The following is a 24,605-nucleotide window of genomic DNA, read 5'->3' as shown; positions in this document are numbered from 1 at the left end:
ATCTCCGCTTACCCTAAGCAGAAAATTCTCATCTTCGAACTCCATCAGGGCATCCACCTACGCCAAGTGTGAACATTGTAGCTCAATTAGAGTTATTGTGTTCCAAAGTTTCGACCAATCGAATTGCTTATCGCTCAGCTTACCCTGAGCAGTAAATGCTCATTATCAAACTTAGTCAAGATATTGATGTAATGAAACTATACACAAAGTTTCATCACTCTCACTTAATTAGAACTAAGGTTATTGTGTCCCAAAGCATCAACCAATCAAATTGCTTATCTCTGCTTACCTTAAGCAGACAATTGACCCAATAAACACCTACACCAAGTTTGAACATTGTAGCTCAATTAGAAAGAGAGTTATTGTGTCGCAAAAAGTGTGACGGACAGACAGACGGACGAACCCATTTTAATAGTTCCCTGCTTTTTCCGAAAGGCGGGGGACACAAATTAACAGACTAAACGTTTTAGCATCTGTGATATACAGGAAGATAACTCTAAATCATATTAGGTCCAATAAAAAGAAATACCTGTGGGTTGATCTGAAGGAATTTATATAAAAAATATTTTGGGGGGTTAGGATTGGATAGAACTGAGTGAACTCATATAATAATCTTTTAATAAGCTACATTGTAACTTGCAGTCGATAGCCTCTCGTGACCACAATGAAAACAATCCGTTAGCCTCTATCGCGTTCACAAGCCAATTGTTGGCGGACGAACAGTGTGACAACATACTGAAATATGGGCGTATAAGAAAATAGGGTCGGTTAGATAAAACTAAACACAGGTATTTTTCTGTTTTGGACTTACATGTATAAGCCATGCAAGGAGCTACATTGCCAGGGAAAATTTTGCCTGAACAGCAGAGTTTTCACTGAATTCCAATTGTCAAGGGTTCTTTCACCTATATGCCAATGCGTACACGTGACCTTTATTAAAGAGAGAGAAATGGGGTTTAACGCCCACTCGACACATACCAGGCCATGGTTTAATTTTATTTCAATTATACGCTTGCGCGTAGGGGTCTTTAGCAGTTAGCCCTGTTCTAACCACAGAATATCTGTTGTTTAGAAATGGCTAAAATTTTCAACCTCACAAAACAATATGTACCTTCTCGTTCCTTACGTTCATCTCATAAAAAAACAACTTGTGTGTCCAGTACAGAAGTCAAAATTTGGTGAGAGAGCCTTTGGATACGCAGAACCAAAAGAATGGAACAAATTGCCTCTGGAAATCCAAAATAGCCCAAACTTGGCTATATTTAAACGACGTCTAAAAACCCTGTTTTTACCCAAACGTTTCAACTATAATTTAAATGCTTCACTTTCCATTTGTATATTGTAACTTGAGTATTCCTTTGTATTCTTTTGATTATTTGTATATACACGTATGTTTTGTATAATCATGTCTACATTGCAAAGCGCCACAGAGCAGTCAAGCTGACTGAATGTTCAGCGCTATAGAAAACGATTATTATTATTATTAAAATTTTCCTTCTTTTATTTACAGATGCTTCTCTACACAACCCTATCTTATGATATGTTTTATTTTATACTTATGAATTGTTTGGAACATTTCGATGGAGGCCCAGCAACATAAGATTTGAAGATCAGCTGTTGTTATGCTTGATGAAGCTGACATTAAATTTGAAAGACCTAGATCTGGCAAAATGATTTTCTGTCAGCTCTGCGACCGTTTCTAATATTTGTAATACATTTATATATGCATTATGTGAATTTTTATATTGTGGAATCCTTGATAAATATATGCCCTCCCAGGCAAAGTGCAAAGGTTCGTTACCTAAATCATTTGAGGGCCAGTATAGATGTCACTGAATTAACCCGAGATATACCAACTCAGATGAATTCCCAGAGTTGCAGCTATAGTTCTTATAAGTCCAGACACACTGTAAAATCTGGTACAGCGGTAGCCCCAAACGGAACTTTGATTTTTTGCTCAAAGCTGTACCATGGGTCCACATCTGATGTTGGTATAGTTAAACATCCTCATCTTTTAGACAAATTGGTTTCTGGGGATCTAATTTTAGTGGATAATGGCTTCACCATACACGATATTCTGCCACAAGGTGTTAATCTCAACATTCCCCCATTTTTACCCCACAAGAAGCAACAATGTGTTATAAAATAGCAATATCCAGAATCCATGTTGTGCGGGCCAATGAAAGGATTAAGAATTATGATATTTTAAACCAAATCCCCGCCCAATATAGACCCATTTCCACAAAGATTTTTCAAGTTTGCTATTGTTTGATTAACTTCCTAGCCTTTGTGAATTCGGATTTTTTCGTTTTTCAAATTTTATGTAATAATATCTATACTATAAAGTATCAGCAAAAAGTGCATTTTACGATCACATTTAATTTATAGATTTTTGGATATTCCGTTTCAAATTGTAAATATCATTTGCCAGATTCTGCGATTTTCCCTTTTTTCCTTTGATCGCAGAGAATTATCACCCCTGGGATATTATGTATGATGTGGAATTTAAAGCATAATTCAAACTCTTAACCTAGTAATGCTTGTGCTAATCTGCTTACTTCTATGTATGTCACTTCATACTTAAATGTGGCTAATTTAAAGCTAGAATTTCTATCTTCTATAATTCATCATTACTTTTAATTTGCTACCATGTGATTGCTGTTTTACCATCATAATGACGACTAATGTCTTGCCCTTTTCTACAATTTATTATATTGGAATAGTTACATGCATTGAAGTAAGCACATTAGCATTGGCAATACTAGGTTGGTTAAATGATTTATATTTAAATTCTAAAATATTTATTATAATTTCTAATCAATTATGTTGGGTGAAATACCTGAACCATCCGCACTGAATGACAGTCATTTATACCTGCTTGGTCCATTACACACACACACACACACACACACGTACATGTTTATGGTGTAAATCGAGGACTTTGACTGGATGCTTCTAATCGAGGTCTTGATAAATATTGCATGTAACTAAAAAACACAGTTATGTCTGAACTCTAGTCCATCAAACGATTTGAAAAATATATAAATAATACCTCAATTTATATATATTTTGTGTATTTGACGTTTTACAGAAGAAATGCAGACACACAGGATGTTGCAAATAATTGAGGAAATACGACCGACCGAGTCCCTATGCTATTTACGCTTAATCGAGGACACGCATGGTGTATGTTGGGAACGCCGCCAAACGAGGTCATCTGCTCTATACTATCATATTGTTCCCCTCCCCCTTTGACCACACATGGGAGATAAAGACAATATAACTGTTTACCAGCGGCTGCCAGGCAGGATACGCCCACATTTTCAAGAGATGGGTAGAGAACAAGCTAAAAACAAACAGGATTTTTTGTACAATCAGGGGCAATAATCCAGAAAGTTATGGCCTGAAATGTGCAAATATCAAAAGGGACTGAGATCCGATAAAAAAATTGTGACCTCTAGAGGGTCCACAACCTTCGTATTACACACTTCTACACAATTTGCGTACAAAGAACGGCCATTTTCCCGAAATTCGAATTCAAACTTCATTATGGTGGAATGGTGATGTATTAAAACGGTTTTTAAAAAAAATGTGACCTCTAGAGAATCCGCAAGCTAAAAATGCGATTTTTCGAACAATCAGGGGCCATAATCCAGAAAGTTAAGTTCGGGTATCCACGATTATCAAAAGGAACCAAGATCTAAGTGTGTAATAGTGATATATTCCCACGTTTTTTTTAAATCGGATAAAAATTGTGACCTCTACAGGGACCACAAGCTAAAAACGTTATTTTTTGTTCAATCAAGGGCCATAATTCAGGAAGTTACACTCCGATATGCGTGAATATCTAAGGAACCAATATCTTTGAGTTATAAACATGTATTTAAAGTTTCTACCAAATCGGATCAAAATTGTGACCTTAATTTACCAGATGTTTACACTATTTGCGTGCGAGGGGCGGCCATTTTGTCCGGCAGTTTTGGCCCGATTTCTACGAAATTCGAACTCAATCATCCTTAGGGTGTCTTCATTAGCCCAGTCGGAGCTGACCAGTAGGACGTTACACCCCATTTCATTTCATTTGTATGACGTATGCCTGTCTTCACTGGCCCTGTCGATGAAGAACAGTGGAACGTTAAACACCATTTAATTACAATTGTCGAAGGCGACAAATCGACAAAATAAAGGTGACGATTGTCGAGTACATTTTGTCAACTTGTCACATGCAATTATTTCGACTTGTCGTGTCGAGAATATAGAATGGCCGCTAACTATGGAAGTATGGAAGCGTATTTGGGTCACTACTTATTGAGATAATATCGCAACACATCGAACTAAAATATGTCAACTTCATGAGTTATATTACAAAAAATCGACTTAATAAGTCGACTCGACACATTAAATTCACCTCTAAACGACAAAAACTATGTCGATATGTTTACATCATGCCAGTGGGTTTTCTCCGGGTCCTCCGGTTTCCTCCCACTGCTAAAGACCCCTAAAATTAAACCATATGTTAGTCCCGAAATGACCTAGTTTGTGTCGAGTGGACGTTAAACCCCATCATTGGCTGCACTTTCATGAATAAGCAATCTCGGGCAATGAAATTAAGCACGTGGTACATAACTGAAAACGGCGACATTATTAAGTCTATATATTGCATTAAAATATGACTTGTTGATTTAGAGTCAAATCGACTATTGGCATGATGTAAACATATCGACATAGTTTTTGTCGTTTAGGGGTGAATTTAATGTGTCGAGTCGACTTATTAAGTCGATTTTTTGTAATATAACTCATGAAGTTGACATATTTTAGTTCGATGTGTTGCGATATTATCTCAATAAGTAGTGACCCAAATACGCTTCCATAGCAAAATTGTCTTTTCAGAGATAAAATCTTCATAACAATTACAATATGTTAACATATTACCAACTTAATATTGCGGTATTTATCGCGCTATTGACCCCTATACGCTTCCATGCCTAACAACCACCATAATGAAGATCTACTCAGAAAGAAATGTCAACACTGGTTTGTTTGTCAGTAAACATCAAAACCTTCAAAATTATTCCACGATTTCTACCCGAAAAGCCGACGGATGGGAATTATGTAACAAACCAAATCGCGCTATACGTGGATATAGAGGGGATCTGTCCCTGCTTTCCTATTGGCAATTTCTTTTCCTTTTTTGGTTGGGGGGGGGGGGGTGTCTCTCAGATAAATAACCGAAATTCTGTATAAAATTGCAATATTGCTATTGTTTAGTTAGCTTTCCGCTTTATGGGTTCTCTTCCGGCGTGGTTTTCTCTTGTCGGTGATGCAGGATGGAGGGCCTGACAAGGACAGCTGTCTAGTCGTTCGGATGGGACGGAAAGTCGAGGTCACGTGTACACATTGGCGTGCACATAAAAGATCCCTTGGCAGTTGGAATTCGATATAAGAGTAGGCCGTAGCGCCGCTGCCCGGGCAAAATTTCCCTCATAACACACTGTATGGCGTATGCCCGTCTTATTAGCCCAGAGGAGCAGAACAGTAGGACGTTAAACTCCATTTCATTTCATTTATGGGTTGTCATAATACTACACGTTCCCACGATTATAAATCAGACTCGAGGCCTACCCTGACTAGTTGAAAATTTTTAAATATAACTATTATTTTTAAGAATGTTTTGGATATCGTTTCGCCCAGCTGGTCGTCATTGTTTAGAAACAATAAATGTGCAATTTGTGTACAACTGAGTGTCATTTATATAAACTGTCATAAGGTGCACTGAGTATATTAATAATTAAAATAACCATTAATATATAAAAACGTAATAAAAGTTTGCATTTTACCCAGTTTCAAATAGCTAAAAGAAATTTATTTTGTTCGTTCTGCACGACTGTCTTTCATTTCTTGCTTCTCTTTCTCTGAAATATTGCACCAAATTGCCCGGGTTTTTTATTTGCCTAAATATCACTACCTTTTTAAAAAAAAAAGTTCCCAAATATGTTGTCCTCGATTCGCTTCATGGATAATTATGGATAATTGAAATTTTAATAAAGCCGCGTAATACCGACACTGGTAAGGTATATGAAAGCATGTCATATATTATATAAAAACGTGAAAAGTATATTTGCATTTACCAAGCTTCAAGAACTCCTAACATATCTTTATCGAAAATGTTGTATGCACATATGAAACTGAAGCAAAGAATGTAACAAACTCTTTTAAGAGCGTTGAATATGATAAAATGCCCATTTTAAAGCTAGCGCTGTAAGATATGATATGACATATTTTGTTATTTTGGGTGATAAAACACGTATCAATCACCAAGAAAATAACATTTTTTTACCAACTGTTCAGAAAATGGAAGAAAACTTAATTTAGAGTGATCCTGTATTTGTAGGTGTTTTTTTTTCAATTCGGTCTAGATTTGTCAAGACAAATAATTCCTGGTAATCTCACCAATTGATAAGCATCTTGTGGCGAGGAGATTAAGGTTGTTGATTAGGTAATCAAGTTTAGTTTGTTGATCATCATGGACGCCGCCGCACGATCATAATATTAATCAGATTGGTGTACAATTGGCTAAAGTATTTATAATATACACTGAAAAAAAACTTGTGTTGAAACAACACAAACTTGTGTTATTTTCAACACAAGTTAGGTGTCTCTATTTAACAACACAATCTTGTGTTAAATGTTGAAACAACACAAAACTTGTGTTAAATGTTGAAACAACACAAAACTTGTGTTAAATGTTGAAACAACACAAAACTTGTGTTAAATGTTGAAATAACACAAAACTTGTGTGAACATCTACACATTATTTGTGTTGAAATTTCTGAAACTTGTTTGTGTTGAAATTTCTGAAACTTGTGTTGAAATTTCTGAAACTCGTGTTGTTTCGTACAAACTTGTGAAGAACAAAATCTTGTGTTGTATTTTACCAATTTATATCCAGTATAGCAACCTTTCGAATTTAACCCCTTCCATTCGTTCTGTTTAAACTGTAATTATTGATAAATGACATAATAATTTTGTTTGTTAAATTATTATTTATTCAATAAATGATATGAAAAAAAAAATTAATGCCTAATTAATACCAATACAGACATCTCGAAGGTTAATAAACAAAGTTAATTCCAATACTAATAAAATTGTGTTATACAATGAAAAAATACCCCCACCCCCCATTCCCAATTATTAAATAAAAAGTAGCTATTTAAATTGAAAAATAAAGCACCGAGACATTTGGAATATTAATCAACAAAGTTAATTTCAATACTAATAAAATTGTGTTCAATAGTAACAATATCCCCCCACCACTCAAAAAAAGCTATTTAATTTTTTTTTTACAATTAACCTTAAAAAGAACTGAGAATATAATATATATGTTCACAATATCCCTACCCCATGGTCCCAAAACATACATTTTAAATATATCTAAATTTAATATCAACCAAACCAAGCACTAAAGACATTAATAATGCACTAAATTGAAATACTTTTAAGAAAAAATAGTCCCTTTAACAGATTAGGAATTCAAAATTTTCTACAGTATATAAATGGGAACTAATAGATAAAGCACAGGCAAATAATTATAGATAGATAAAATAAATATAGCATAAAAATCAAACAAAATGGAGAAAATTAAAAATTTGTAAAACAAAAATTGATTAATTAATAAAACCATTTTATATAAAATAGGCATTAACATTCGAAATGTTCACTAAATGTTTAAAAATAAAGGTTGATTTCATCCTACAATAATACATTTTTATAATTATCGAATGTTACTATTAATTATTGATGATCCCTCTATATTATTTCAAGTTTTCAGGCTAAATCTTTAGTGTTTAGGATTACACTGCATTCTATATAATGAAACAATATTAGAGATGGTTTGGTATTTGACATTAAAAACAAAAATGTGATTAAAAAGGCAATATAACTTTTGGGTTTCCACAATAAGATCTGTAAAAGAATTTGATGACTTTATATTCAGAATTTAGAGTTGTTTTCTTTCTTTGGTATTAATATTCACTAAATAGATATAATTCTCCAAGGATGTTCAAGTGATTATTATAAATACACTTATCGACAAATGGGGTTTTGTTGTGGATTTAACTTGGTACACCAGTCATGGGTATAGAGTTATTTAGGGGGCGGGGGAGTTGAAAAGAGCATAATTTAACAATATATTATATTATTTTGAGACTCATATGTATGACTACATGCGAATGCAAAAGGCGGGGGGGGTGGTATTTTAGTCAGGTAGCATTATTGCTTACTCATGTACACCAAAAACACGTCATCTCGCCTAAACAGATGTTTTACGCCAAAACGCTTCAACTTGATTGATTGCCATGTTTTTGGTGTATATTTATATCTTTTCTTGGGCGCCGAATCGAACTACGGCTTTTAAAATGTTCAAAAATCGACGTAAATTGATTTTTTCAACGTTAGTTGGTATACAACGACGAGCACATGAGTGAGTAGACTGTGGGAAAGTTACGACAACTCATTTCCAGGCGCCATTTTGGGTCCCAATTATGACGCCATAAAAGCTATGACGTCATGGCTTCATACAGGTTTACATACCAAAATTTGTTTTTTTCTTGCAGTATTAGACGTTGAGGGATAATATAACGTTTTACCCTAAAAAAAAAATGCAAAAGAAACCAATGCAGTTTGGTTCAGTGATAAATATATCAAACAAAATCATACCCAAAATCGGGGAATTTTCTGAGAGCGATATCTCGTAATCAGTGTGTTTTACTATTTACTCGTTGGATTATAAATGATTTCTTTTTAAATTCCTCAAACACAGAGTGGTTATGAAAGCGAAATGTGCCGAAAAATCGAATTTGACAAACGTCAAATTAAAAAAAAGAAGTATTTGTTATATGGTGCCGGGCGTTTCTTTCATAATGGCCACCTAATTTGGTAATATTATTATTATTATTATTATTATTACAGCATATTTATAGCGCGCCCTTTCATAAAACATGTTCAGGGGCACTCTACAAAGTGACAATGTAATCATAAATAAACAACAAGATTATGGACATGTTAACAATTGTATACAGAGTCAGTTAAAAGCCTCATTAAATAAATGTGATTTAAGTTGTTTTTTAAAAGAATATAGAGATGTACAACATCTTAAACTAAATGGTAGATTATCCCATAAAACAGGTGCTTGATAACTAAAAGAGACTAGTTGAACAGTTTTGGGCTTTAAAAATAGTTTATCTGATGTACGTAATGTTCGACCATTATATCGTGGTTATGTACGCGAAATGTGCGGAAATCGAATTTGACAAACATCAATTAAAGAAATGTATTTTCCATGTGGTGCCGGGCATTTCTTTTAAAAGGGCTACCGAATTTGGTAATACATGTATAAAGCAATTTTAACAAAAAAAAACATAAATTTGGTAGACTAAAAGGGCATCTCTTAAGATACGTAAGATATGACTTTTGCAATGTCCTTTATATGGTTTTCGATGTCTGTGAATTTGAAAATAAATTTTGAAAATACAAAATAGCAGCAACACCAATTGGCGGATATTAAATTAATCGTCATTTTTCCTGTTGGATATTAGATAGTGTCTCTTAAGCATGATGTACACTGTAGTTGGATGTACCCTTTAGTTCAGATATAGTCTCCAAACCGTGTTTACACTGACTGTAGTTTGGGTGTAGTTCGTCAAATGAAGATGAATTTTACGATACAAAAAAATGAATATATTGTAAACGCGCTTTAAATATCTGGAGGCGATAGACTTCGTGATAACAAATTCAAGGTACATTATATCATTGGCAATAATAAGATCCAATTTTAGTTTTTAGTTACACACTATTAACCACCAATAGATGTTTTAATGACAATAAATCATAAAATGTATTCAGCTCGACGTAAGACGTAAATAGATACAGTTGGTTTAACTTGAATAGAAGTTTTAATTATCTATGCTGCATATATGCATATATCACCTTGATGTTCATATCGTCTTACGTATTTGTCAACATCAAGGTTAGTGCGACCCATTTGTGACAATTTCTAGTTCCCAAATATTAGCGATTTAGCTCCTTTAAAAGCGAATGCAAGTTAAATATGTTTAATCAGAGGCGGATTCAATGGGGGGAGCCCCCCCCCCCCCTAATTTTCAACAGTGCCCTTTTTTACGGCTGAAAGTGCCTTTTCTCAGACTCAAATATGTCCGTTCCCAACCCGTTGTAGGGATCCCAAATGACTCGAACCATCGACTCAAACACACCAGTCTGGGAAATAGCTCTTGGAATGGCTACAGATGCAAGGAAATGACGGATAATTTTCTTGGGGACCCCCCCCCCCCTCAGCGGCAAGCCCCGTCTCCACGGTCAATGCCTTCATTTTGCAGCGCCCCCCCCCCCTTTTCAAAATTCCTAGATCCGCCCCTGGTTTAATAGTAATTTTATCTAGTGTATCTTTTATTTTGATTTTTCTTATAGAATAAGGCTATATAACAATAATGTGCGCTTCTTGTTGTATAATACTAATAATAGTATGTTCAGCTATACTTTTCGTTTAAAAAATGTATGTTTTATGTCCTATATACACTTATTCGCTGAAATCTATGACATCCAACAATATAATAGGTCATATAAATAGATAATAAGTTTGCATGACGTCATATGAAATTCCTGGCTTCACAGTTGTCGCAACTTTATCTATACACGGCGTTGCGTCGACCAACCATGCAATGTGAAGTAGATGTCAATATGGTTATGTGCATAGGCGTACGAGTTGGGGGGTGGGGGGCTGGGAACCAAATACTGGGAAAATTTGGGCACACAATTGTACTTTGTAAAGGTTGTATAAAAAAATATTGTGTTCTTAATGTGTCCAATTTAACAGCGAATTTATTATTATTATGTAACATATTAAGAACCTAACTACATTTTTGGGGCACCAACCACCACCGCCCCCCAGTCAAAAATTTCCCCGTACGCCTATGGTTATGTGTAAGAATATTCAGTTCAATATATTCACGGTGTATGATTTTATTCATACTTCAATTTTAGTGAGTTAATTCTGCAACGTTTTTAGAAAAAATTGCTATTAATTTGGCCAGTACTGTAATAGCAAGTGTATAAATATTTTCTGTTCAGTCTATACACAGTAACATATCTGAGAACCATATTATCATTTCTGCCCAAGGCTCCCTGTGATTTATAGTTAGCAGTGATACAAGGCAATTACCAATTTTCCGTGCTCTTGGCCTGAAGAAATAAAATAATAAAAGTCAAGTTTTTATTATTATGCAAGTGGAAAAATACAATTCTTCATGGTATGATTTGAATAAATACAACTGATTTGAAGTTGGAATTATTATTTGTCTAAGATGACTGGGCATTTACAAATTGAAATACCTACTCTTCATCAAGAAAATACATGAATATTTTTCCCAATTCACCTGGATTTTATTGTAGGTCTTTGTACGTGAAATAGCTTTATTTAACGTCCGCTACCACCGAAGTGGTATTGCAGAAAATTAACAAATTCGGATTCCCTTTTAAAGGAATTAGACTACACTATCGCTGGATTGTATTATATTCAAAATGGCGCCCAGAACACAAAACAAACATTGCAATTCAGGGCGGACTGGTGTCGAGGTTGTATCCTAAGAATGATTTTTTGAATATTTAATCAAACAGAAACACAATTATGCACATGCAGTTATGATATAATATTAAATTAGCTTACCTCAAATACCTCGAAATATACTGTTTGGTCAGTTTGTCCGCCCGCCATATTTCTATTAGTCACACATCCTTCGGCCAATTAAAATGGAGGTATATTTTGTTTTAACCGAAACGAAAAATTTGCGTTATAAATACATTGTATTAAAAAATACCAAAATCACAAACCTGATATTCTTATTTTCTGAACAAACTTTTTTCACAACAATATCACTTTTTTCGATACTAATGCTTAATAATACAGTTAACATTTGCAGTACCACAGGGTTTAATACCGCAAAATTACTTCAATAAATATTTCTTTCTTTGTTTTAAGAGTAATTCATTTTAATTGGTCATTTACAGGTAAGAATAAATTTCCAATTTCGATTAATGAACCAATTAAATTAAATAAAAAGATTAACTCGACTATTTCCACGCCCATTCAAACATTTTTTTAAAACGTAGATATAACACAATTGTTATTGTCTTTGATGTGTCAAGTTTATTGGGGCGATATCAATCAGACACTTCCAAATGCAGACATTGTAATAACCTGTCTCTGTATATTGTCTGAGACAAGATGTGAAAATAAACAAAGAGTAGAATCAGAATAATCTTTTATTATATCTAATTAAATAAATAGTTTATATTTAGATAATAATTGACTAAAACTTTGATCTCTTATATCAGTATACTGTTATAAAATACGTTGTTTTAAAAGAGATATTAAATGCATCGCACGATACAAACATTGCGATTTCTACTTAATGTTTGTAATAATTAATATATCCTTTTAGATAATTAGAAATATTAAAAAATAAATCAAGTGAATTACTCGACATTCAAATTCAGGAAGAGTGGTTTTACATATAGGCTAGTGATAAAGGAACATAATAAATGTTATCTTTAATGTCGACGTAATTAATTATATGGAAAAAAACCACATAAGATTTTATAAATGTACACAAGTTTGTGTTAAGACATTGAAAAAAACACAAACTTGTGTCATTGCAATGCAATACAACACAAACATGTGTTAAATATTTTTAACACAAGTTCTTGTGTTGAGATCCAACACAAGGGTTTTTTCAGTGTATACGGGGATCACGTGGCTAAGTGAGTAAGACGCTGGCTCGCTAGCCTAGAGGTCGGGTGTTCGATTCCTGCATTGGCCGAGAAAGTTCATCCAGATTTTCCGGCGTGATTCCCCCTTGTCAGTGATACAGGACGGAGGGCCTGACAAGGCGGCTGTCTAGTTGTTCGGATGGGACGAAAAACCGAGGTCCCGTGTACACATTGGCGTGCACTAAAAGATCCTTTGACAGTTGGAATTCGATATAAGTGTAGGCCGTAGTGCCGCTGTCCGGGCAAAATTGCCCTCATAGCACACTGTATGGCATATGCCCAGTTCGGAGCAGAACAGTAGGACGTTAAACCCCATTTCATTTCATTTCATTTATAATATATACTGGCTTTAAGTACAAACGATTTTGATATGACCATTTTATCTGCTCTTAAACCATAGTGTTTTAGATAATAAATCAGACGAATAAAACGCAAATAACGAGAAGACAAACCAAATGTGGAGTGAAATTAATAAAAGCAATATAAATTTTGGGACAGTGTGCTAATTTTAGGAAGACTTTTAATTTGTAACAGTCCTCTATATTTGCTCGGGGCAATTACGACGACCATTTCCTAACTCTGTATCATTAACTGACAAGCATAACTGGCTATATAATCCAGATATCCCTTGCAATGTAATGTGAAATGCGATATGAAATCCTTGGCTATTATATTTCTCTACCTATAGAGAGAATAAAAACTGAAATACTACAGAAGAAACTAGTCCAGTTGGTTTTGCGATTTGAACCCATATAAGAATTTGCTACTTTGGAAACAAACTTTGATGAGTGAAACTTGTTCAACAATATGCCACTGAATTTATGGAAAATACGAAGGCTTATACGTGTATATAAGCAGTATGATAATTCAGATTTGTGACGAAATGTTAATATAAATAAAGCCTACATTTAACAGTTACTTAATACCCACTAAAAGAGGACCATTGTGTAATCGAATTGTTTACTGTCTTCGTTACATAACCAATAAATAGCTCGAACAGGTCAGAACATAGAAAGCCACCAAATGCGATGGCCAATAATTAAAAAAAAAACTACCCACATACTACACCCCCGCCATGTTACATTGTTGTACTTTGTTTGTTTCGCTTGATGTCAATATTTCGATGGGCAGAATTTAAACTATAGTTTAATGTACACAAGTAACGACAAATACATTCTGAAAATGGGCACTCTCTCAATTAAGTTACGTAACAAACATGGCTTTTAAAATTAGATTTTTACATCTTGGGGTCCTTCCTCCCGAATACAATGTTTTGAGAGGGATATGAAACAAATTTTTGATAGATTAATTTGATATTAGATTGAATTTTCAAGATACTAACTTGAATTTTTAAAACACTAACATGAACTTTCAAGATATTAACTTGCATTTTCAAGATATTTACTTGAAACGAAAGGCTCAAGTCTGTAGTGCGCAAAGGGCATGTATGTTGTTGTTGTTTCTTAGTTGTATTTTACGTCCGCTTCCACCGTGGTGTATGTGTGGATCAAAATGTTAATAACAAAACCTAGTCTTTTATATTGAGTTCTTTTGTACAATTTGGAAAATAGCTGATCACTAACGTTTGACGAACTAATGCCTAGGTCCCACTGGGGGAAAATCATCGGCGATATGGAAATAAAACAAATTTTTCCCCAAACAACGGAGTAGTCCCGTAAGAAATGGAAGTTGTTAAGCATTCGGGGTTGTCCGGGAGAACTGCGAAAAATTTCAAAGCTTTTTTTTTTTTTGCATTGGAATTTTTACCGATGTGTTCCCTACTTATCGCCGGGAAAACTGGCCGTGGAGGCATTCCTGGCGCTTTCCAGATGGATCCGCATGGATCGCGATGCCCAGTGGGACCTAGGCATTATATAAAACTAGGCTTAACAGTAACACGCGCTAACAAGTGTCACTACTTGAACTTACGCAACTTATTAATATTTCAATTGTTGATTACTTATTATTTTATCCTTATTATTTCGGCAATAATGTTTTACGTTATGCCAGGTAAAAACTTCGAAAATTCATTCAGAAATGATATAATGACTAGATGGCTTGATTTTTTAACATCGAACGGCTTTCCTGTACAGGTCATCGGGTGTTTTGTCAAAGGTATGATGATGATAATAGTAAAACTTGCTTTCATTATCGTTGAAATAACAACTTATTTCTCCCATGTGACCATATTATGATGTGTATGGTAGACGTAGATCAACCGAGGACTTGATACGCTAGTTGTCCAATAAACACTAACCGAGGATTTGATACACAAAATCATACTTTTCATTTTTCAGATCACACACTCGAAAGATACACCCTAACTGTAGAATACCGCCTAACGCGGAGCACCTCAGATCGACCCGACATTCAAATGAGATATTAAATCCGGGCTTCTGAACATCGTTATAGTCTTGGATTTAGTTAAAAAAAAAAATCCTCGGTTCAACCGAGGACGTACTCGGTTGACACAGGTCCACGATTAGAAGGTGTGTATTCAGATGTGTGTCCTCGATATACACCATATACAAACGCACACACACACACACACACACACACACACACACACACATATATATATATATATATATATATATATTTACATTACTGAGACCAAGAATCCTATTTAATTTCAACAAGTTACGTCAATTACTACTTGTGTTCTGGTCTTCTTTCACTTAGTTAAACCGTGTGAAGGCCCTTGAGACTGAAGTTATCATCCAAACTGTATTAAATTAACATGTATTAGTTAAATTAGTAAAATGATAAAGGCTATTGCATTTCAACAATTTCCGTTTTATAATAGCTTCTAGAGTTATTTTGTTAACCATGTGAACGCTCTATCGACAACAATTGATATCAGTGTCTTGTAAGTGCTCTTCTTTCCTATTTGTCGACTTATCGGTTGATTTAGCTTCTGTGATTGAAATGAACAAAAATTAATTTCAAATATTATGGAAAAATTACATTAGAGGTTTAGCTCTTTTAAGTTAAGCTGGATCGCTAGCCTGACAAGGGCAGCTGTCTAGTCCTTCGGATGAGACGAAAAAACCGAGGTCCCGTGTATACATTGGAATGCACGTAAAAGATCCCTTGGCAGTTGGAATTCGATATAAGAGTAGGGATAGTGCCGCTGCCCGGGCAAAATTTCCCTCATAGCACACTGTATGGCGTATGCCCGTCTTCATTAGCCCAGTATAGGAGCAGAACAGTAGGACGCTAAACCCCATTTCATTTCATTTCACTTTTAAGTTAAAGTAGTAACTGCTGCGATGTAGATAATGGACAGTTGAGTATTTATAAAGTGTATATAAACACTGGCTTCAATAATTAAATATCAACAGCCATTGATAAAGGAGCTAAATCTTCTATCTTCTATACTAATATTTGTGAAATGAAATGAAATGGGGTTTAACGTCCTACTGTTCTGCTCCTAACCTGGGCTAATGAAGACGGGCATACGCCATACAGTGTGCTATGAGGGAAATTTTGCCCGGACAGCGGTACTACGGCCTACTCTTATATCGAATTCCAACTGCCAAGGGATCTTTTACGTGCACGCCAATGTATACACGGGGCCTCGGTTTTTCGTCCTATCCGAACGACTAGACAGCTTTCCTTGTCAGCCTCTCCGTCCTGCATCACTGACAAGGGAGAACCACGCCGGAAAATCTGGATGAACTTTCTCGGCCAATGCAGGGATCGAACACCCGATAATATTTGTGAAGTTTGTCTGTCTGTCTGTCTGTCTGTTCGGGGTTGGCGGCTACACTAGGTCTGCCCCGAGTCTGAAATTTGGGGTATAGGGGTAGCTCGCACCGGGGAGTAACATAGGCCTGGTGGCGTTAGTCTACCACTTCCGGTTTCGGGGTTATGACCCCCGAGAGAAGCCGGGCATTCTTCTAGTCGCTAATATTTGGGACTTAGAAATTGACCCAAATCGGTCGTAACGCATGTAATGATGTAATCTGATTGTAAAAAATCGCTATATAAAATGATTTACATTCAATTGTTTCAGTTTTGACTCTAATTTCAAGTCAGTTATGTCCAGCGAAATACGGCGTGAGTCTCAACCAAATGCCAATTTCTAGCGTCTGGTTATTCCAGTCTATTGCGCATGCTCTCCAGATAAGATAAGGCGTCACCGTTTGACATGAGTTGTCGAATATGTCTAGCCTCGTTCTTTCTGGTCATTTGTTACAGATGACGACGAAACACACTATGGTACACGATTCGTGTACCAATAGTAAAATGTTTATTTTGTCTTAAATATTGGATATCAGAAGCCTACCTTTTCCCGGTAAGATTACAACATCAAAGTTGATTTGAATTGACAAATAATTCGTGTTTTCAACGTGTAAGACTTAGGATGATATTGAGTTAGAGACTTAGCTACTTTAAACGCAAAAATGGATAATCAAGACTTTTTTTTTCCATTTTCGTCACAATGACAATATTCCAGTTACATTTACTATTATTTAACTATTATAGTGAGAACTGTCACCTCTTTATGTTATTTTCCATAATGTATCTTTAAGTATTTAGTAACGCGGGAATAAATCTTGCAAAATAAAATTCAATCAACTTATTAAGGTTGGAACACCAATTGACATCTCTTGTTATTCTTATACACTCAACATCCTGGCATGTCCAGATGACTAAATCACATGATGTTTTATTTGTAATATGAAGCTGGCTTGGTATTTGATGGTAATAATCATGGTCTTTGCGGAGAGTCAAACTGTTATCTTCTTCGAAAACTAAAATATATTGACTCAAAATAATAAACATTAGAAGAAACTTTTTACAGATTTTTATAAAACTATAACAACATATTTCTTTTCGATTTGATGTTGTGGACTTTATTTCAGTCTGTTCAGGTAGCCTCCCCCTAAACGCTTTAAATACAAAGATAATTAATCCTAGCTTACCCAGACAGAAGTCTTTAAATGTTGAAGCAGCTTCACATATATTCATTTCCCTTGCTCTGTATGCTAAATTACTACACTTCTGTGGCTTAATAATTCCATCTGGTGATGCGCCAAGAACCCCAGACACATGCAGCTAAATACTTTGTATGAAATGAAATACAGCTTAACTTCCATCCTTACTAAAATTGGTAAGATAACAAACATAGTCTCGATTATCCATTCCATGATTAAATGATGAATGAAAGTTGAGCAGCAATTCAGATCCTAATCCAGTAAATGTCACAGACTAGCGATGACATCGAGAGTTGATTATGGTCTGGATAAGTTAATTAATGTCTAATTAATAATTAGATAACATTTCAGGTCTAAAGAAATACCTAAGCAACAGGCAGATGTAGCTCTTGCGTAATGTATGTTTTAATACAAATTCCAAGCAAATTGCACTGTGGGGAATTTTTTGGGTGGATACATAGATTTGTGATTTATGTCAATTGAAATACATGAGTAATACTTGTTTCACAAAGTATAAAATTACAGTACCTGTTTCTTCAATGACAGTTCCAAATGTTTCATTGTAAGCCTTTATAGCTTCTATTTCATGATTAATTCCCCATGAAATACTCCTGATTGCCTCCAAATTATAGGCAGATAGTAACCTCTTTTGAAGGGGAGATGTAAAACTAAAATAAATTACTTAAAATTCAGGTTGTAACCCATTTTGTGCATATGTCAATGGTCCATAAACATTGTACCCTTAAATGTGAACGAAATGTGTGAAGCAAGTGATAACCCCATGAGTATTCATCTAAATTCTTAAATCCCGTCTTCATTAGCCCAGTTTAGGAGCAAAACAGTAGGACGTTAAACCCCATTTCATTTCATTTCTAAATTCTTAAATCACTTTAAATTTTAACAAGCGGTTTCCGTGCAAGATACGACCACATTTTGCAAGAGATGGACAGAAAAAAAGGCGATTTTTTGTCGTAAATCAGGGAACATAATCCAGGAAGTTATGGTCCTATCTGCGCAACTATCAGAGTTATTCGAAATCTCTCGGATATAAAACATATTTTAAGTTTCATCAAAATTATATAAAAATTCTGACCTCTAGAGTGTCCCCAACCTTCATATTACATACTTTAACATTATTTGCGTACATAGAGCGGTTATTTGGACTGGCAGGTTTTGTCTGATTTTCACGTAATACTAACCCAATCATCATTATGGTCTAACGGTGATATATTTGAAAGTTTTATTTAAATCAGAAAAAAATTATGACCTCTAGGTGGGACCACAAGATGTAAACGTGATTTTTCGATCAATCAGGGGCCATAATCCAGGAAGTTACAGTCCGATACATGCCAATTTCGAAAGGAACTGAGGTCTTTGGTAGATACACCTATATTTCAAGTTTCGTTAAAAGTCCTATAAAAATTGTGACCTGTAGAGTGTCCACAAACAAAATGTGAACGGATGGACTGGGGCGGCAACAATATACGTCCATTGTGACCTCTAGAATTTCCACAAACAAAATGTGAACGGATGGACTAGGGCGGCAACAATATACGTCCACGTGAAAATGTGGGCGAAAAAACCCCACTTATTTACCTATTTCTTTTTATTGCACCTAATACCGCACCAAAATTTGAAGCAGTTATCCTGTGCTTCCGTGCAGCAGACCATAACGGATTTTTTCTCTGACCAACATTCAGAGAAATGACCTTTGAAATGGTGTCTGGTGACAAGATAATAGTCTGGTCGGGGTAGAAAATTTGTGGGAAGAAATTCCTACCCAAATGATTTCTTCATTTTCTGAAACAACTATGTCCCTAGTGTTCCAGAAAAAATTTCCCCGCCAATCGGAGTTGAGCAAATTTTTGTACAGCATTTTGAAATTTTGACCCCCTTGGTCAACATAATGAAACTGAAAACCATTTATAACTTCAAAAATATCAATTTTACAGCCTAGAAATATATTATCAACAGAGGAAAGTGATACCAAGGAATCCAGAAATGACGTCAAAAGTAACGTACGATGTCACCGTGACGTCAGAATACAAAATGGCGGAACTATGACGTCACTGTGATGTCAAAATTCAAAATGGCGGAGACGTGTTGTGAATAAAGCAATAACAGCAAGCAAATAGACAAGAGGAATATTCTGGACACCATAAAATATTCATTCGGATCATTTGTTCTACCCCGTACCAAATTCATCTTCTAAGTCAATGCTGATTTGTTCGCTATTGAGACAACCCTCCCCGTGGCATCCTCCACACGCTTCAACACATTTCAAACCATTCTGTGTACAAGAACATGACGAGCATTGGTGTTTCAACGGTTTACATTTACACCAGATGAAATTTAGAACGTTGTCTGGTGCTGATGGAAGAACAGTCGCGATGGGAACGTATCTATTATCTATCACTTGCCAACCCCAATTCACAGGATCGACGCCATCGTCTAGTTCATCCCAAATTCTAACCTGAACATGAATGCGGTGAGCATGCTGCTCGGCCGCGGCAGCTGTTGGAGGAAGTCTATTGATTTGAATGGAAATTTTTTCAGCAATCATAGCTTTGTACCTTAGGTACCGGACTTTAGTCAGAGAAATCTCATTTTTGTGACCATACATTGACATTGCACAGAATAACCTTTCCCCAGCTTCAGATACTTCGGACTGGGAACTTCCAGGTGAAGCTATTGTCTTGCTAGCTTCCTGAAAGATGTCACTGTTCGTATGTTTAAGAAGTCCCAATTTACTGAATCCGAAACAACCAGATTTCCCTCGCCAAATTGTCGTATTTGGTTCATAGCCGTCGAACACGACGATTGGCGAGGGAAATCTTTTTACAAATGACCGATAGTTTTCTAAGATGTTGGAGATATTCGTACCCTTATTCCACCTTACAAAAATTAGCAGACCTCCATCAATGACAGTTATTTCACTGGTGAGCGAAGTGTTCGAAACGGGTGAAAAGTTCTTGAGCAAATGCTCAGCGAGATCGGACTTGGTTACATGTATTTTAGTGGTGGGGGGGGGGGGGTGTAAATAATTTCTTTTTAAATTCTTCAAACACAGAGTGGTTATGCAAGCGAAATGTGTGGAAAAATCGAATTTGACAAACATCAATAAAAAAAATTTATTTGTCATTTGGTGGCGGGCATTTCTTTCAATATGACTGCCAAATTTGGTAATAAAAGGGCAGATATAATCTCAAAAATTTAATTTCGAGAAATCTTGATGGTAGAAATTCACAATGGCTGGCAAAATGAAATCCAAATTGGTGGAATTTTAATTAATCGTCATTTCTTTCCGCTGGGTATGACTTTATGTGGTATATTAATCCCGAAATGACATAGTTGCTCTTAAATAAATAAATTTTAGGTACATTGAAATGTTGGCAGTAAAGATAATATCATAATTTTTAGTTACACATTGTTAACCAACCGCCCATAGATCCTTTAATGATAATAAATCATATACTTTATTCAGCTCGACGCAATATTTAAAATGATTACATGCAGTTCGTTTAACTTGAATGTAGATATTATATCTATGTTGCATATATAGGACCTTTCCGTTGAATCATATCATAGAAGTATCTTATTTCATAGTTTTACGTATTTGTCGACATTATAAAGGTGTACTTGTTCTATTGTACCATTTAGCCTAAACAACTAAACAAAAAATTTTGTAGGAATGTATAGAGGCTTTTATAGATTGAACAAAAAGCTGATAAATATTGAGATGTGTGGAACATGTTCGGGGCGATTTGTAACAAATCTCAGACACGATATATATTTGATACTAGTTGAGCATCAGAACAACATGATTATTTCATTGGAAATGGGGCGCAAATAGCCAAAAGAGTCGGATAAACTCTAAACCAACTGCGTCTCCTTCACTGGGCCCCTTCAATGTCTGTCTACCTGTGGAATAACATGTACATTATTTGTATCTGTTAAATTTGTGCGGTTTATATATTAGATTAATATTATTATTTACCCATGGGCGGGGAGTGATAACGTCTTACCCCAAACAAATTGCAAAAGAAACAAGAAAGTTTCAGAGAGCGATATCTCGTATATCAGTAATGTCACTGATGAAAACTGACACATAATCCGGAATGACTCCAGACCAAAAATCATGGAATTTCAGGCATTTATTTTGCCGGCTAAAAGGCAAAAAGGTTGTATCTCCCAAATTACTATTTACATTTTCATTTTTCACTTTACCCGTCTGCACAAAAAATCTGATTTTTAAAAGCGTATGCAATTTAATAGCGCTTTTATTTGGTGTATCTTTTATTTCACTTTCTTACGAATTAGACTATTCTTATAGCAATAATGTGCGCTTTCTGCATAATAATAATAATAATAATAATAGTTTGTTCAGCTATAATTTTCGTTTAAAAATTGTATTCTATGACATATCTAAATACATCCTTGTCGGGGGCAGCCAACTTCGACACAACAATATGATAGGACATAAAATAGATAGTGAGTAGGTACAAATACTTGGGACCCAAGATGGCGTCTTACTACACTTGAGGTCATATTTTCTTGACGTCATATGAAATTTCTGGCTTCACAGTTGTCGCAACTTTATCTATATACGGCTTTGGTCGTACGTTACTTTTGACGTCATTTCTGGATTCCTTGGTATCACTTTCCTATATGTTGATAATATATTTCTAGGCTGTAAAATTGATATTTTTGAAGTTATAAATGGTTTTCATTTTCATTATGTTGACCCAGGGGGTGAAAAGTTCAAAGTGCTGTAAAAATTTTTGCTCAACTCCGATCCGCGGGGAAAATTTTTCTGGAACACTAGGGACAGAGTTGTTTCAGAAAGTGAAGAAATCATTTGGGTAGGAATTTCTTCCCACAAAGCTGGATTTGTCACCTTCTCCAACCAGCCTATAAGGGCTCATTGTAGCCATGATCTTTGATTTTCTGCTGACTTTAATTCAGTAAATTTTTTGCTCAGGATTATGTCCTCAATAGATGTTATTAATTGTCCATTGTTTACTGGCTCTGGTGACAACAACCATTGTTGATCTGCAAATTTTATTGTTACAAATGTTATTAATATGTAAGTGCAATAACCATGAGTTGAGAGTAAACTTTCAACAAATTTTCGTATCTGAGTTTACCATTTAAAATTTCTAAGCTATTGCAAGTTAATTTTTAACAGACAATTATTTTCTACTTCAATATTCAAAAGGCTGCCCGATGTGTAATAATGTCAAGTTTTACTCAATAACCTGGATCACATTTCGATTCTTCTCTGTCTGGTCATTTTCTTTTGCTTATTTAGGGAGCCATGGTGGCTAGGTGGGTAAGGCTCGCTAGCCTGGAGGTCGTCATGGCCGCCGTTTCATCTTCCAGGATGACAACGCAAGATGTCACAGGGCCAGGATCGTTACAGGTTACCTCCAACAACAGAACATCACCACATTACCTTGGCCAGCACTGAGTCCCGACCTCTCCCCCATCGAGCATGTCTGGGACATGCTTGGACAGAGGTTACGTCAACGTCAACAACGTCCTGCCAATGTCCAAGAACTTGCTGCTGCGTTGCAACAGGAATGGGACAATGTGGACCAAAATGACCTTAGACGTCTCATTAGGAGTATGCCACGTCGGATCAATGCTTGTTTGGCAAACAGAGGAGGATTTACCCGTTACTGACTTGGTTGTGATGCTGTGGTAACTTTGCTGTTTGACCCCGGGTATCATTTTACCCTTATAATGGTCAGTCTGTGCCTTACTTAGTCTAACGATCATTTGGAATAAATCGATGAATGTGAACTTCATTTCATTTTGTCATTTGTTTCTTCGTCAGTTTCATTAGGTGACTTTAATAACACTTAAAAATCAAATATCCCCTACTTTTTTTGAATAGTATATATAGTACAGAACGTTGAAGTAAATGACAAGTACATACATAAATAGCTTCACTGATCTGGAAAAAAACCCTGTCTTATACAAAATATTGAAAGAATTAATTACACAGGTAAAAATAGCGACACGCATCAGTAGAAGATAATAAAGATAAGACCAACATAGCATCCTATTTACAATTTACACAAACAATGTAGGGTTTTATGGCAGTGGGGGGAACCCGAAGGTGTAGTAATATGGAGGGAAAGAATTTGTGCTTGCTTTGAAACATCTATGTAAAATAATATTAGGATTTTGATTAATTATTCTCCATTGTCAATATATTAGTTATGGTATAAGTTAAATTCTGAAACGCAAATTAAATTGGCTATGAATATTGTGACAATAACCAGACATGGTGTCTAAGACAAGAATGCAGAAATATGATGGCTAGAACAATAGCGTTATCTTTCATATTATTGATTCTAACTTCATAATCACAAATATGGAAGGTATATGCCTGTTATTTTGATACGTTAACTGAGCTATAGATTAATGAGCATGTTGGTCATTCACATTTTTCTTTGTTATAAAAACATATATCATATTTGTTGACCAAATAAGGTAACAATCCCTATAAAATAGGGTGGGGAAATACGAAGGGGTCATAACCGTAACATTCTTATTTATTGGCGGTCATATTATTCTATTTTAACAACTCTCTCCATCATCACAAATGTTTCAATACATATTGTAATTAATACAACACAATCACGCCCTTGTTTACTTTATAACACGTGAAGAGAAACCAGATACAACCGGGGAATCGAAACTACGTCAGTTGACTCAATGACAGACCTTATGATACAAGTTGAAATGCAATATAAGGGTAGGCCGTAGCGCCACTGTCCGGGCAAAATTTCCTACATAAACCCGTCTTCATTA

General features: G+C 35.3%; 1 protein-coding gene across 2 annotated transcripts in view; it reads left to right on the top strand.

Annotated features, from left to right (window-relative positions):
- LOC126825693 (galactose-3-O-sulfotransferase 2) overlaps window positions 1-24,605 on the top strand; it is a 95,144-nt gene that overhangs the window by 24,790 nt on the left and 45,749 nt on the right. Inside the window, exon 2 of one of the 2 annotated variants that reach the window (XR_008787653.1) lies at window positions 1,511-1,913. The exons of the other annotated variant lie outside the window; for it this stretch is intronic. The gene's annotated coding sequence lies outside the window, so the exon portion shown is untranslated. Of the gene's footprint in view, window positions 1-1,510; window positions 1,914-24,605 lie in introns of those variants that run through there. 2 annotated transcript variants of the gene reach the window in all.

This window comes from Patella vulgata, chromosome 1, assembly GCF_932274485.2.
Source record: "Patella vulgata chromosome 1, xgPatVulg1.2, whole genome shotgun sequence".
Classification (NCBI taxonomy): Eukaryota; Metazoa; Mollusca; class Gastropoda; family Patellidae; genus Patella; species Patella vulgata.
Note: the sequence above shows the minus strand (reverse complement) of the source record. Positions and strands in the feature narration are given on the sequence as shown.